Below are 17,249 nucleotides of genomic sequence, written 5' to 3'. Positions count from 1 at the left end.
GGAGAATTTTTGAGAACCTTGGAACAAGAGAAGATCTGAACAAGGATTAAAGTAAGTAGAGGTGAGTCTGGAACTTGAAGATTCTTCTCCCTCAAGTCACTGTTGAGTCCAAAAGTGAAAGCAGTCAATGAAATCCTAAGTTTAAACAGTGATTTCAGCAATGTAGAGGAGACAATTGTAGCTAAGGGTCTACTAGGTCTGAGAGGTTCTGGGAAATATCACAAACCTTTGGAGTAAGTGCCAACTGAAGAAGCATCTCTCACAGGGAATGAAGCCCAGTTTAGAATCATCTCAGTTCCTAACTGGATTATAGCAATTGGCTCCTAGTCTCTCCACCTGCCAGAAGCAAAAATAAATACCTCTGGCAGAAGATAATATTATTCACAGCCTCAAAATATTAGCAATCTTTCAAAATAACCAGATACATGAGAAAACAAGTTTTGCAACCAGGTGTAATGGCACATACCTACAGTCACACTTACAGACCCTGTTTCCATAAATAAAAAAATAAATGCCTATATAATTGTATACTTAACAAAGAAAGAAAAAGGAAACAAGTTTGACAGAAAGTCAAGAGAAAAAACAGACTACAATAATATCAATAGAAGATATAGATATTGAAGATAAGATATAGGCTTAAAATAACTACAATCAGTATGTTTGTGGAATTAAAAATCAGCGTGGATAAACTTGGTATGAAAAAACTTGAGACCTACATAAAACAATAGAATGAATATCCTATGCCTGAATAAAATTCAATAAATAAATTTAAAGACTGGATAAATTAAGCAGTAGATTAGACACAGCTGAAGAGAGAATAGTTAACTGAAACACAGGACAATAGAAAATATATGGACTAAAGCACAGATAAAAGCATGAAGAATATATAGAAAAGAGCATAAGAAATATAAGAAACCCAGTGAAAATGTTTAAAAATATGTGTTATTGATATTCTGTAAGTAAAAGAAAGGAGAATTTGAGAAAAAAATATAACCACGAATGTCCTAAAATTTATGAAAATTATTAACTACACAGATAGAAGAAATGCTTCAAATCCAAGAATGACAAGTGCAAAGTGAAGCACATCTACTCACATCAAAATAAAACAAAGACCAAAGGAAAAGTCCTAACAGCAGCTAGAGGAAACGAGACCACTACTCCAAAAAGCAACAATTGGGAGGAAGATGATGGCGGCGAGGGGAGTGCATTGCCCCCGTGTGCCGCGTCACTGTGTGGGAGAATGACGAGTCAGGACGGATAAAGGCTATCTTGTTAGGAATTTCCAGCAATAGTGGGGTGCTCCGGAACCTGGAGGAAGGATTTCCATCGCACGAGGATCGGCTACGGGGACTCAAACGCGAGAGATTTGTTGCACGGAGGGTAACACTGCTTATTCAGCAAATCGTCCCGCGGCTAGAGTCTGCAGTGCGCGCTGGGAAACGAGGAGATAGCGACGCAGGGATACAGCGCTGCAGTTTCTGCCAGCCGTGCAAGCACCGTACTCAGGGCTGAATTCTGGGTTCGAGACGGGGGAAGGAAGCGGTCCATTTCGGTTCTCCACACCGGTCAGACCACAGAGGAGGCCAGCGGCCACCATCTTGGAGAGCTGACGTCACCATCCCTGTTTTCGACTGACCGCAGCTCATTTAGCCATAGAACAGGTAATTTCAGGGTGCCATTCCCCTGCGGCTTGCAGACGGATTACTCAGGCTCAGTGCTAAATAACCCGTGGAAACTGCTTCTTGGAGCCTGCTCTTATCAGAGCATACACCGAGCACGGAGCAGCCGAGTTCCGGCTCCCGGAACTGCTCTGGCTCAGGGCTAAGGAGCCCGCGGAAACTGCTTCTCGGTCCAGGTCCTGCTGAGTACTGTGGAGGTAAATACCAACCGAGCCTTCGTGGGCAGTGGCAACAGGACTGAGATGGGGCCTGTGAGGGCCGGTCAGGACTCACCTGTTGCTTTGGTTACCCGGCAAAGGGAACGAAATGCTGCCATTCGCATAGGATACCAACATGGCAGAGATCTGATGTCATCAGAAAGCGGTGGAGGAGAGAACTTCATCAATACCAGCGACAGAAACAGTTGGTCTCCTGGTAGGGAGGGTGAGTCACAGACACCCGAGTCTCTCTCGCTTTGTCGTCGAGCCAGAGGGGAGGAGCCGGGCCGCCGCCCGCGCCCGGAGCAGGCCCAGCGGCTCGCTGGCGTGGTGGTCGCGTGACCCCAATTGGAGAGGGGGCAGAGCGGAGCCGCCACCCGCGCCTGCAAGGTAAGCAGACCTGCGACAGACTGGCGGGTCAGGCCCAGCGGCCTGCCAGCGTGGTACACACGTCACCCCAACTGGAGCAGGGGCAGAGCAGAGCCTTCGCCCTCGCCTGGATCAGGCCCTGCCGGTGTGGTGGTCACGTGACCCCAATTGGAGTGGGGGCGGAGCGGAACCGCCACCCGTGCCCGCAGGGTGGGCAGACCTGCGACCAACCTGCAGATCAGGCCCAGCGGTCCACGGGCGTGGTAGGAGGGGCAGGGAAGAGCCGCCGCCCTCGCCTGCAAGGTAGGCAGACCTGCGACAGACCAGCGGATCAGGCCCAGCGGCCTGCCGGTGTGGTACACACGTCACCCCAATTGGAGTAGGGGCAGAGCAGAGCCGCCACCCATGCCCGAAAGGTGGGCAGACCTGCGACCGACCAGCGGGACAGGCCCAGTGGCCTGCTGGTGCGACAGACATATCACCACATTTGGAGTAGGGGCAGAGCAGAGCCGCCGCCTGTGCCCGCAAGGTAGGCAGACCTGCGACCGACCAGTGGAACAGGCCCAGCGGCCGGCTGGGGTGGTAGGCACGTCACCCCAATTGCAGTAGGAGAAGAGCAGAGCCTTCGCCCACGCCCGGAACAGGCCCAGCCGTCCGCGGGTGTGGTAGACAAGTCACACCAATTGGAGGGGGGGCAGAGCAGAGCCGCCGCCCGCGCCTGCAGGGTAGGCAGACCTGCAACCGACTGGCGGATCAGGCCCGGTGGCCTGCCGGCGTGGTACACTCGTCACCCCAATTGGAGTAGGGGCAGAGCAGAGCCGCTGCCCGCACCTGGAACAGGCCCAGTGACCTGCCAGCGTGGTAGTCACGACACCCCAATTGGAGTAAGGGCAGAGCAGAGCCGCTGCCCGTGCCTGCAAGGTAGGCAGACCTGCGACCGACCGGCAAAACAGGCCCAGGGGTCCACGGGCGTGGTAGACACCTCACATCGATTGGAGGAGGGGCAGAGCAGAGCCGCCGCCCGCGCCTGCAAGGTAGGCAGACCGCCGCCCGACCCTGCAAGGGAGACTTTTCAACTATACAAGAGCAATATAAATATATAGGGGGAAAAAACATTTCAAAAACACAACAGTTTCACCAAGCAGAAAGAAACGCAAGCAGTATGAAAAGACAAGGAAAGAAAGGACCACAAGCAATGCAGGTCAACGCAACTTTAGAAGAGGTAACAGCTGCAGCAGATGGAATGTCAAATAAAGAATTCAGGATATACATGCTTCAGATGATCTGGAGTATCAAGGAAGACATTAGACAGCAAAATCAGACAATGAAAGATAACTTTGACAATGAATTACACAAACAAATCCAGGAAGCAGGGAGATAGAGGTTATAAAAAACAAACAAACAGAAATCCTAGAAATGCAGGAAGCAATAAACCAACTTAAAAACTCAATGGAGAATACTACCAGCAGAGTAGAACACTTAGAAGATAGAACATCAGACAATGAAGACAAAGTATTTCAACTGGAAAAGAACATAGACAGCTCAGCAAGACTGTTAAGAAACCATGAGCAGAACATCCAAGAAATATGGGATAACATTAAGAGACCAAACTTAAGAGTCATTGGGATACAGGAAGGGACAGAGTTTCAAACCAAAGGAATGAGCAATCTATTCAATGAAATAATACGAGAAAACTTCCCAGACTTGAAGAATGAGACAGAATCCCAAACCCTAGAAGCCCACAGGACGCCAAATGTGCAAAATCATAAGAGATCCACACCTAGACACATTATAATGAAGATGCCCATCATACAGAATAAGGAGAGAATTTTAAAAGCTACAAGAGAAAGGAAGCAGATTACATTTAGGGGTAAGCCAATCAGGATAACAGCTGATCTTTCAACACAGACTCTGAAAGCTAGAAGATCCTGGAATAACATATTTCAAACACTGAAAGAAAATGGGTTCCAACCAAGAATTGTGTATCCAGCGAAATTAAGCTTCAGGATGGAAGATGAAATTAAAACCTTCCACGATAAACAAAAGTTTAAAGAATTCGCAGCTAGAAAACCATCTCTTCAAAACATCCTCAGCAAAACATTACAGGAAGAGGAAATGGAAAATAACAATGAAAACCAACAGAGGGAGGTAGGACAGTAAAGGGGGGGAAAATAATCAAAGAGGAAAACAAACCATGTTTAGTAACAGAAATAAACAAATATGGCTGGAAGAACAACCCATATCTCAAAAATAACCCTAAATGTTAATGGCTTAAACTCACCAATTAAGAGACACAGGCTAGTAGAATGGATCACAAAACAAGACCCAACAATATGCTGCCTACAGGAGACGCATTTGATAGGAAAAGACATACATAGGCTGAAGGTGAAAGGTTGGGAAAAATCATATCACTCATATGGACTTCGGAAACAAGCAGGAGTGTCCATACTCATATCAAATAAAATAGATTTCAAGCCAAAGTTAATCAAAAGGGATAAAGAGGGACACTACATACTGCTTAAGGGAACCATACACCAACAAGACATAACAATCATAAATATATATGCCCCAAACAATGGTGCAGCTATGTTCATCAAACAAACTCTTCTCAAGTTCAAGAGTCTAATAGACCCCCATACAATAATCATGGGAGACTTCAACACACCTCTCTTGCCACTGGACAGATCTTCCAAACAAAAGTTGAATAAGGAAACTATAGAACTCAATAACACAATTAATAACCTAGACTTAATTGACATATATAGAATATACCACCCAACATCAAGCAGTTACACTTTTTTCTCAGCAGCACATGGATCCTTCTCAAAAATAGATCATATATTATGTCACAGGGCAACTCTTAGACAATATAAAGGAGTAGAGATAATACCATGCATCTTATCTGATCATAATGGAATGAAACTGAAAATAACGATAAAAGAAGGAAGGAAAAAGAATACGTCACTTGGAGAATGAACAATAGGTTACTGAATGATCAATGGGTTATAGAAGACATCAAGGAGGAAATTAAAAAATTCTTAGAGATAAATGAAAACACAGACACAACATATCGGAATCTATGGGACACATTGAAAGCAGTTCTAAGAGGAAAATTCATTGCTTGGAGTTCATTCCTTAAAAAAAGAAAAAACCAACAAATAAATGATCTCATACGTCATCTCAAAATCCTAGAAAAAGAAGAGCAAAACAACAGCAAAAGAAGTAGAAGGCAAGAAATAATTAAAATCAGAGCTGAAATTAATGAAATCGAAACAAAAGAAACAATTGAAAAAATTGACAAAACTAAAAGTTGGTTCTTTGAAAAAATAAACAAAATCGACAGACCCTTAGCCATGCTAGCGAAGAGAAGAAGAAAGAGAACTCAAATTACTAGCATACGGGATGAAAAAGGCAATATCACAACAGACACTTCAGAAATACAGAAGATAATCAAAAATTATTTTGAATCCTTATACTCCAATAAATTAGAAGATAGTGAAGGCATAGATAAATTTCTTAAGTCATATGATCTGCCCAGATTGAGTCAGGAGGATATAGACAACCTAAACAGACCAATATCAATTGAGGAAATAGAAGAAACCATCAAAAGACTACCAACTAAGAAAAGCCCAGGACCGGATGGGTATACAGCAGAGTTTTACAAAACCTTTAAAGAGGAACTAGTACCAATACTTTTCAAGCTACTTCAGGAAATAGAAAAAGAGGGAGAACTTCCAAATTCATTCTACGCGGCCAACATCACCCTGATACCTAAACCAGACAAAGACACTTCAAAGACAGAAAACTACAGACCAATATCTCTAATGAACCTAGATGCAAAAATCCTCAATAAAATTCTGGTGAATTGGATACAAAAACATATCAAAAAAATTGTGCACCATGATCAAGTAGGATTCATCCCTGGGATGCAAGGCTGGTTCAATATACGGAAATCAATAAATGTTATTCACCACATCAATAGACTTAAAAATAAGAACAGTATGATCATCTCGATAGATGCGAAAAAAGCATTTGACAAAGTACAGCATCCCTTTATGTTCAAAACTCTAGAAAAACTAGGGATAACAGGAATATACCTCAATATTGTAAAAGCAATCTATGCTAAGCCTCAGGCTAGCATCATTCTGAATGGAGAAAAATTGAAGGCATTCCCTCTAAAATCTGGAACAAGACAGGGATGCCCTCTCTCTCCACTTCTGTTCAACATAGTTCTTGAAACACTGGCCAGAGCAATTAGACAGACGAAAGAAATTAAAGGCATCAAAATAGGAAAAGAAGAACTTAAATTATCACTATTTGCAGATCACATGATTCTATACCTAGCAGACCCAAAAGGGTCTACAAAGAAACTATTAGAGCTAATAAATGAATTCAGCAAAGTGGCAGGATATAAAATCAACACGCATAAATCAAAGGCATTCCTGTATATCAGCGACAAATCCTCTGAAATGGAAATGAGGACAACCACGCCATTCACAATATCTTCAAAAAAAATAAAATACTTGGGAATCAACCTAACAAAAGAGGTGAAAGACTTATACAATGAAAACTATAGAACCCTAAAGAGAGAAATAGAAGATCTTAGAAGATGGAAAAATATACCCTATTCATCGATAGGCAGAACTAACATCATCAAAATGGCGATATTACCAAAAGTTCTCTATAGGTTTAATGCAATGCCAATCAAAATCCCAACGGCATTTCTTGTAGAAATAGAGCAAGCAATCATGAAATTCATATGGAAAAATAAAAGACCCAGAATAGCAAAAACAATGCTAAGCAGGAAGTGTGAATCAGGCGGTATAGCGATACCAGATTTCAAACTATACTACAGAGCAATAGTAACAAAAACAGCATGGTACTGGTACCAAAACAGGCGGGTGGACCAATGGTACAGAATAGAGGACACAGAAACCAATCCACAAAACTACAACTATCTTATATTTGATAAAGGGGCTAAAAGCATGCAATGGAGGAAGGATAGCATCTTCAACAAATGGTGCTGGGAAAACTGGAAATCCATATGCAACAAAATGAAACTGAATCCCTTTCTCTCGCCATGCACAAAAGTTAATTCAAAATGGATCAAGGAGCTTGATATCAAATCAGAGACACGCCGTCTGATAGAAGAAAAAGTTGGCTACGATCTACATACGGTGGGGTCGGGCTCCAAATTCCTCAATAGGACACCCATAGCACAAAAGTTAATAACTAGAATCAACAAATGGGACTTACTCAAACTAAAAAGTTTTTTCTCAGCAAAAGAAACAATAAGAGAGGTAAATAGGGAGCCTACATCCTGGGAACGAATCTTTACTCCTCACACTTCAGATAGAGCCCTAATATCCAGAGTATACAAAGAACTCAAAAAATTAGACAATAAGAGAACAAACAACCCAATCAACAAATGGGCCAAGGACCTGAACAGACACTTCTCAGAGGAGGACATACAGTCAATCAACAAGTACATGAAAAAATGCTCACCATCTCTAGCAGTCAGAGAAATGCAAATCAAAACCACCCTAAGATACCATCTCACTCCAGTAAGATTGGCAGCCATTAAGAAGTCAAACAACAACAAGTGCTGGCGAGGATGTGGGGAAAAGGGTACACTTGTACATTGCTGGTGGGACTGCAAATTGGTGCAGCCAATTTGGAAAGCAGTATGGAGATTTCTTGGAAAGCTGGGAATGGAGCCACCATTTGACCCAGCTATTCCCCTTCTCAGTCTATTCCCTAAAGACCTAAAAAGAGCATGCAACAGGGACACTGCTACATCGATGTTCATAGCAGCACAATTCACAATAGCAAGACTGTGGGACCAACCTAGATGCCCTTCAATAGACGAATGGATAAAAAAAATGTGGCATTTATACACAATGGAGTATTACTCTGCATTAAAAAATGACAAAATCATAGAATTTGCAGGGAAATGGATGGCATTAGAGCAGATTATGCTAAGTGAAGCTAGCCAATCCCTAAAAAACAAATGCCAAATGTCTTCTTTGATATAAGGAGAGTAACTAAGAACAGAGTAGGGTCGAAGAGCATGAGAAGAAGATTAACATTAAACAGGGATGAGAGGTGGGAGGGAAAGGGAGAGAGAAGGGAAATTGCATGGAAATGGAAGGAGACCCTCAGGGTTATACAAAAGTACATACAAGAGGAAGTGAGGGGAAAGGGAAAAATAATACAAGAGGGAGAAATGAATGACAGTAGAGGGGGTAGAGAGAGAAGAGGGGAGGGGAGGGGAGGGGAGGGGGGATAGTAGAGGATAGTAAAGGCAGCAGAACACAACAGACCCTAGTATGGCAATATGTAAATCAATGGATGTGTAACTGATGTGATTCTGCAATCTGTATATGGGGTAAAAATGGGAGTTCATAACCCACTTGAATCAAAGTGTGAAATATGATATATCAAGAAATATGTAATGTTTTGAACAACCAACAATAAAAAATTTAAAAAAAAAGCAACAATTGGATGAGGCTCATTTCTCAAAGAAACAATGGAACCCAAGAGAACTGAAAGATAACTACAACCAAGCTAGAATTCTCTAACCAGTAGAAATATGCTTCGAAAATGAAGGCAAATGGGGTTATTAAAAAGAACATGTGGTACGAAAAAGATACTGCTGTTTGAATTTCAGTATTGTATGACCCCAAATTATGTTTTCTTCTTTTCTATTAAAAATTTAGAGCCAATATGATAATATGAATCCATCAGAAATAATTTTGGTATTGTATGTTTACAGAGATTAAAATTCATTTTTTATTCATGTTTTAAAATATTATTTCCATAAAATTCTCAATAATGCAAAGAATAGAGAAGTATATAAGGAGAAGAGGCATCTGTTTACATAATCGTGGAAACATAGTAAGCAAACTGGTTTACTAATAAAATTTAATGATAGCTGATATTTTTTAAATGAAGGCAAAATTAAAGTATTTTCAACATACACTGACATAATTCATCATAAGACCTGTACTAAAGAACCACCTAAAGAACATGATTTTTTGGATAGAAAGAAAATGATCCCAAACAAAAGTATAGAAATGAAACAGAAAGAAATGAACACCCACAAAGTAAAAATGTGGGTAATTATATGTGAATATTAACCCAGAGTCTTAAATATCTGTAGAATTAAAATTCATGAGAACAAAATGAAAAAGCTTGTTGGTGTAAATGGAGTTAAAACCTTCTAAACTTCTAGCATTACTAAGAAAGTGGTAAAAGTAAAACTATGTTAGACTTCAATAACTTTGATGCCAACCATAATCTCTAGGATAATTGTAAAATAATATACAGCTAATGAAGGAATAGAGAGAAAATGGAATAAAAAATATTTCATTAACCTGAAAGAAAAAATAAAAGTAACATTCAACAGCTAGTACTAGGAAAAAATGGTAAGATAATACATTGAAATCTAATATTGACCAGTAATTGTATTGTGTTAATATTTTAAAACACCCCAATTAAATGACAAATTGTATCAGAGTGGAAAATAAGAACTCAATTATATGATGCTTGAAAAAACATTTTAAATATAAGAACACAGAAAAGTTAAAATGAATGGATGGAAAAGATACACTGGGCAAATGCTAGAGAAAGATGACATACCTATATTAATATCAAAGTAAAACTTAAGGAAAAAAATAATACTAAGATAAAATCAAGGGCATTTCATAAAGATAAAAGTCAACATGCCAAGAATATATAACAATTATAAATAGGCATGTACTTAATAACATGGTCTCAAAGTACATAAAGCAAAAACGGTCCAAATTGAAAGAAAAAAGCAATATGCAAATACATCTCTCTCCCTCTCTCTCTCTATATATCCTCATCAATAGAGCAAGCATCCAGAAAAAAATACATATATGTAGATAGAAAAGATTTGAACAACAGTTAAAAAATTAACTTACTTAATATATATATAAAACAACTGAAAAATATCAAACAACTGAAAAATATAAATTATTTTCAGATGGAGGTGAAATGCTTATGAAAATGTAAATCCTAACAAATTGAAAGGATTAAAATCAGAATGTGCAAACCATATTCTTTGTGCAGAGATACAGAACATAGTGGAGTGGTGCTAGGTACCAGTAACAAAAATCCTCATACATTTGAAAATTAAGAAATATACATGTAAATAGCAAATGCACCAAAGATATTACATGGATATTAGAAAATATTTTAATTGAATGGTAATTTAGACGTGACATGTGAAAATATGAGATATAAGTGTTGAAAATATGTGAGAGACTGATAATTGATAATCTTGAGCATATACAGTAGTTCTCCCTCTTCTATGGTTTCACTTTCTACAGTTTGTTACCCACAGTTAGCCAGTCCAAATATATTAAATAGAAAGTCCCATAAATAAACAATTTCTAAGTTTAAATTGTGTACCATTCGAGTAGCAAGATGAAATTTCTGGGGTTGTGGCTCAGTGGTAGAGTGTTTACCTAGCATGTACTAGGCCCTAGGTTCAATCTACAGCACAGCGCTACAAAAACAAAAACAAAAAACCCTTCTCGTATTGCTCTCTTCCACCCAAGACATGAATTATCCCTTTGTGCAGTGTATTCATGCTGTATATACTACTCACCCATTAGTCACTTAGTAGCCATCTTAGTTATCAGGTTAACTGTCATGGTATTGCAGTACTTGTGTTCAAGTCACACTTACATTACTTAATTAATGGCCCCAAAATGCAAGAGTAATGATATTGGAAATTCAAATATGACAAAAAGAAGCCATGAAGTACTTCCTTCAAGTGAAGATATAAAAGTACAATCAGATATTTTGAGATGGAGAGCACATTTGCCACAGTCCGGCTGCAGCAAAGTAACCGGCGGGGGGGGGGGGGTGACGAACAACTTGAGTACATTGATACAGCAGGAGTGGGAGCCGTTTATTGTAGGACAGGAGGGGTATATATACATTCCACACAGCTTATCTTAATTAACATAAACTAGATACAGCAGTCAACCAATAAGGAATCTCCACACTTAATGGCTCGCTGGCATTACTTCACAAACCACTCCCTCTGGCAAAATGCCAGGCGCCATCTTGACTTGTTTACAGACCTTAACACACATTCACATACTTTTTAATACAGTATATTGCTGTAATAGTTTTATAATATTCTTATTAATCTTTTACTGTGCCTAATTTATAATAGGTATGTACATATTGGGAAAAAACAGTACCTAATATAGAGACAATTTCAGTACTATCCATGCTTTCAGGCTCCACTATGAATCTTGGAAATTACCCACAGATACAGGGGAATTACTGTATGTTAGAAAAAAAGACTGGTTAAAAGAAATGACTGGGACTTTTCAGAAAAGTAAGGGAACAGCGTGACTTGGAACCCCCCAAATCCCTATCTCCAAGGAACTGTTACTTTTTGGCCTATTTGGCAGTTTACATAAAAGCTTCCCTCGCTGGACTTATTCTTACTTGAACAGACTCAAAGTTTTCTCTGTACAAATAGCCCTATTCCTCAGGACACTTGAGGGAAAATAATCAGTAATTAATATAGCTGTTGAAGGGAGTGTTACCAACTGGGGCTAACCAGAGTCTGATTGACCCATAACCTAAAAGGAAAGGCTGGAGAATGAAATGAAGACTTTGAAAAATTTGACATATCCCTGAGAATTTAGAAGGTCACGTGTATATAACTTGGACATAGCCAAGAAAGACCTGAGAAGGCCATAATCTCTCACCTTGGGCTGACTTTGAGGATTTGAACAAGCAAAAGTGAAGCCTAAGGCAGAATTGTGAACTGTGAGCATTAAAGGCAATGTGCGTGCACACACACACACACAGACACAAACACAGACACACAGTCCCTCATCAAGGAAAGGGAAACTTACTAATTTAGAGAAATCTCTGTGAAACTCTTAGCTCATGATCTGGCTGTCTATTGACTGAAATCTCTGAAACTGTGAGCCCCTGAATAAACTTTCCTCCTCTAAACTTGTTTTTATCAGGTCTTTTAGTCAGGGCAGTGAAAAAGCTGACTAAAAATTGCTACCAGGAGTGGGGCCATTTCTGTGACTAACCTGACCATGTGGTTCATAAGCTTTTGGAGCTTTTTGGAATCAGTGGGAGAAATTTTAAGATGTTTAACAGTGCAAGCTAGAAATGCATTAGATTGTTTTAAGTGGAGATTAATGGGTGATTCTGAGGGGAGTCAGAAGACCAGAATGCCAATAAGACTGCAGACAGTGAAGACAGGGCTCATGAGGGTTTAGAGGAAAAGAAAGACTCTATAGGAATTTGGAGAAGAGGCCATTCATGTTATGTTCTGGCTGAGAAGTTGTCTGCATTTGTCCTGAGACTTTCTGCGAAACTGATTTTAAGAGCCATGGACTTCTTAATCAAGTGCAAGAAAATTCTAGACAGCATAGCATTCAAGTGGTGGCATGGATATTGCTGGAAGCTTTTAGCCAAATTTTTGTGATAATCAGGAGAAGAAAGCAGAACAGAAAGATTTGAAAAACTTGGACTTGAAAGATGGGATTAAAACTGCGGCTGAGGAAGTTGCAGTTGTTACAATAACTGCCATGAAAAAAAATGCTAAAGATTTTGCCCAAAGATAGTAAGAGAGATAGCTTGAGGGCATCTTGGGAATTTTCAAGACCACACCCATCTCAGGCTCACGGGAGTAAAAGTTCCATTGAGAAGAGACCAGTGTGTTGCAGTAATTCACTTGCAGGTCAGCATGAGAAAAGAAAGAAGAAGGAGAGCAAGCAAAGCAGCAGCAGAAAAAAAGTCCTTTATTGTGTACAAGCAATCTTTTTATAGTATTGTGAACAAAGGAGGCAGCCTTCCAACATCAATAAATCAGGTCTTTCAGCTAATTAAACATAGCATACAGAAGTTTTACTTTCTAATCAGAAGTGACCCACTTCTCATGGCTAATCTACTCTAGGCCTGGAGCATGCCGAGCTCTGCTCTTGTTAAGAACAGATAATAAAATTTTTCTCAGCGCCCTCTTAGCCCACTTGGCAGAACATCCCGTTTGCAGGCAAGTCCTCCCAAGGACAGCAGACACCTCGTTTTCAAGCATGTCCGCTGTTACCTATCTATACCTTGACAGAATATCCCGTTTGCAGGCAGACTCCATCAAGGACAGTAATAGTAACGCCGTCACATCTGATTCTCTACACCAATGGGGCACCCTGCTTGCATAGGGCAGCCTAGGAAGTTTTTTCAACATGTTCAGCCACCCAAGCACTCAGAGGCTGCTGCAGCAAGATTCCCTAGAGGCTTGGCTATTGCTTGAGATGGCAGCAGACTTTGCTGTCAACCACATGGTGTTGGTTTTGCAGGAATGTAAGATGCTGGAGTTAGGGGTTCATGGAGGCTTACACCAAGATTTTAAAACAAGGACAGGCAAAGTACAGCAGGTTGGAGTCCTTGCAGGTAACTCCATGATGCATGGAGATGTTAAGAGAAAGCCGAAGCTGCAGTGGAGATTACCCTGTAACATCTGCTGAGGAAGGCTGCAGAAATCGAGCTGAGACAAGTCAACAGAAATGCCACTTAGTCTGCAACCAACAAGGCCACAGGGTTAGACCTCTGGACAAAACATCACCATGCCCTGTGCTCCAGATGCTGAATGTGGAGCTACAGGACTTTTTTTGCCCAGTTGGATTTCAGTCTTGCTTTGGTTCCAACTCTTCTTTCTAAGCCCCTATTTTTGTGAATGAATATGTCTATATATTGGATACTTGTAAATTGGTTTTGATTTTTATGGGAGCTCATGATGAAACCTTATCCTGAGTCTCAGAGGAGACATTGAACTTATACTTTGGGGCAATCTTGGAACTGTTGAGACCATAGGGACTCTTGGAAATGAACTAGACATATTTTTAATTGTGAGATGGTCATTAGCTTTTGCAGGGCAGAGGTGGAATTTTATGGTTTGTATGTGATGTTTCCTCCAAAAGCTCATGTGTGACAATGCAAGAACATTCAGAGGTAAAATGATTGGGTTATGAGAGCCTAAATGCTATCAGTGAATTAATCCCCTGGTTTGATTAATTGAGTGAAAACTGAAGGTGAGTACAGTGTGGCTGGAGGAGGTGGGGCATTGGGGTCTTGCCTTTTGGGTATGTTTGTATCTGGTAAATAGAGTCTCTTTCTGCTTTTTGATCATTTTGTGAGCTACTTCTCTTCTGCCACGAAGTTCAGCCTTACCTGCAGCCCTGAGGAATAAAGCCAGCTGTCTATAGACTTGAGATCTCTGAAACTGTGAGCCCCTGAATAAGCTTTTTCTAAAATTGTTCTTGTCCTGTCTTTTAGTCACAGCAGCAAAAAACCTGACTAAATCAACTAAGTCAACAAAACAGACTTCAGTAGCCACACGGGATAAAAAAGACTTTATAGAATTAGTCAAGGAAAATCATTAAACAAGCAAAAATGAAAACCATCAACCAATAAAGACCTTTTTGGGGAGGGAGAATCTCATTTTCAGAGTTACCATATTATATTATTTAAAATTGCATAATTCTAAATGTTCGACTTCAACGAAAACTTTCAAGACATGCAAAGAAACAAGAAAGAATGGATCACACATGGGAAAATAGTCAATGGAAATGATTATTCTCTGAGTTTTTCTCCTTTTGGTTAGAAACCATCCCTAAGGAAGTACAGACATTGGACTTACTAAACCAAGGTTTTAAATCAGCTGTTATAACTATGGTCAAAGAAACCATGCATAAAGAATGAACAGCCTACTACATGATTTGAAAATAATTTGATTCTTATTCTGGCTTCTTTCTGATACAAGTACTTTAAGATATAAATGTTCATCTGAGTACTGCTTCATTCCAGAGATCCTGATATTTTAAGCTTTTATTATCACTTAGATTGAAGCACTTTTTATTTACTTTTCTGTGCTTTCTTCCTTGACCTCTGAGATATTTATAAGTGTGTGCCATTTAATTTTGAAATGATTGACATGTGGGGGTGGGGGTTCTATATATCTTAAGGTGATTGATTTCTTTTTTTTTTTTTTTAAATTTTAATATTTATTTTTTAGTTATTGGCGGATACAACATCTTCGTTTTGTATGTGGTGCTGAGGATCGAACCCGGGCCGCACGCATGCCAGGCGAGCGCGCTACCGCTTGAGCCACATCCCCAGCCCAAGGTGATTGATTTCTAAGGTAATAAATCATGCAGGAAACCTAGTCTGTATGATTTCACATTTTAAAAAAAGTAATGGAAATGCTTCTTATATTGATCATATTGGTTACATACATGTCAAAATTGATCAAATTGCATACTTCAAATATGTGCATTTTATTATACTTCAGTTTTACCTCAATAAAGCTATGAGGGAAAATAAATAAATAAAATATAAAAGACAAAAAAAAATAAAGCTATGAGGGGGAGGATGAATGGGAAACATAAGAACTATGTATCACTTGATAGAGACTATCAATAAAGAGATGGAAATTATATATAAAGAACCAAATAGAAATTCTGGAAGTAAAATGAAAATATTTGGAGAAATACTGGATAGACTAGAGTCTATCGATGAATGACTAGATGAAGAAACTGTGGTACATGTTAGTATCCAAAGAAATGGTATTCAGCCGAAAGAAGGTGTTACGGTTTGGATGTGAAGTGTCCCCCAAAGGCATGCATGTGAGACAATGCAAGAAGGTTCAGAGGAGAAATGATTGGATTGTGAAAGCCTTAATCCAATCCGTGAACTAATCCTCTGATAGAGATTAACTGAGTGGTAACTGAAATGGTAGGGTGTGCGTGGAGGAGTGGGAATTAGGATGTGGCTTTGGGATATATTTATTTTATCTGGCAAGTGGAGACCTCTCTCTGATTCTTGATCACCATGCTGTGAGCTGCTTCCCTCCGCCACACTCTCCTTCCATGATGTGCAGCCTCATCTCAAGCTCTGAGAAATGGAGCTGGCCTTCTATGGACTAAGACCTCTGGAAATGTGAGCCCTCAAATAAACTGTTCCTCCTCTACAGTTGTTCTGGTCAGACCCTTTAGTCACAGTAGTGAAAACCCTGACTAGAGCAGGAGATCTTGCCATTTGCACTAACATGGTTGAATCTGAAGGACATTATGCTCAGCATTTTACATCAGACACACAGAGAAAAATCCTGTATGGCCTCACTTATTTGTAAAATCTAAAAAGTGAAATTCATAGAAACAGAATAAACAGTGAGTGGTTGCCAGGGGTGAAGATAGGGACAGGAAGGAAATGGGAAGAGGAGACCAAAGGACACAAAGCTGCAGACTTGTAGGATGAACAATTCTAGAGATGTAATTATATTGCCTTCAGGGTTTTTGGGAGGAGCAAGTTTAGGGTTCTCTTGACATATGCACACAAAAAAGGCAACTGTGAGACAATGGATATGTAAATTTGCTGAACTATAGTAAAAATTTCACTGTGTAAAAAAAAAGCCTCAGTTGAAAATGAAAAGCTAAGTACAGAGGCTCAGCAGCAGATTGAAAGTGACAGAAGAAAGAATACATTAACTTACAAATGAAGTCAGTTCAAACTATCTAAGCAACAGAAAGAAAAATGAATAGAGTCTCAGATAGCTGTGGAACTCCATTCGGTTACAAACACATACATCATATAAATCCTAGAGGAAGAAGAGAGAAAGGGGAAGACAGAATACTTGAGGAAATAAAGGCTAATTTTTTTTTTAAATTTGATGAAAAAACACATGAAATCTGCACATCCAAGAATCTCAATGAACTCTGAGTAGGATAAACTCAAAGAGATTCACACCAAGACACATCAAAGGCAAACCATCAAAAGACAAAGAGAGATACTTGAAAGCAGCAAGAAAAGTAACTAGTCGCATACAAACCATGTCCTGATACGTGATTCCCCAGAAGCCCACTCCTAGAAACAATCCAGATAGAATCTGAGGTAACAATCATTGGTGAATCACCAACAGAGGAACCTATGGGTGGAG

The sequence above is a fragment of the Marmota monax genome, unplaced genomic scaffold, assembly GCF_021218885.2.
Source record: "Marmota monax isolate L192 unplaced genomic scaffold, Marmota_monax_Labrador192_F-V1.1 WCK01_AAM20220418_F8-fsc00011, whole genome shotgun sequence".
Lineage (NCBI taxonomy): Eukaryota > Metazoa > Chordata > Mammalia > Rodentia > Sciuridae > Marmota > Marmota monax.
This window is presented reverse-complemented; position numbering follows the sequence as displayed.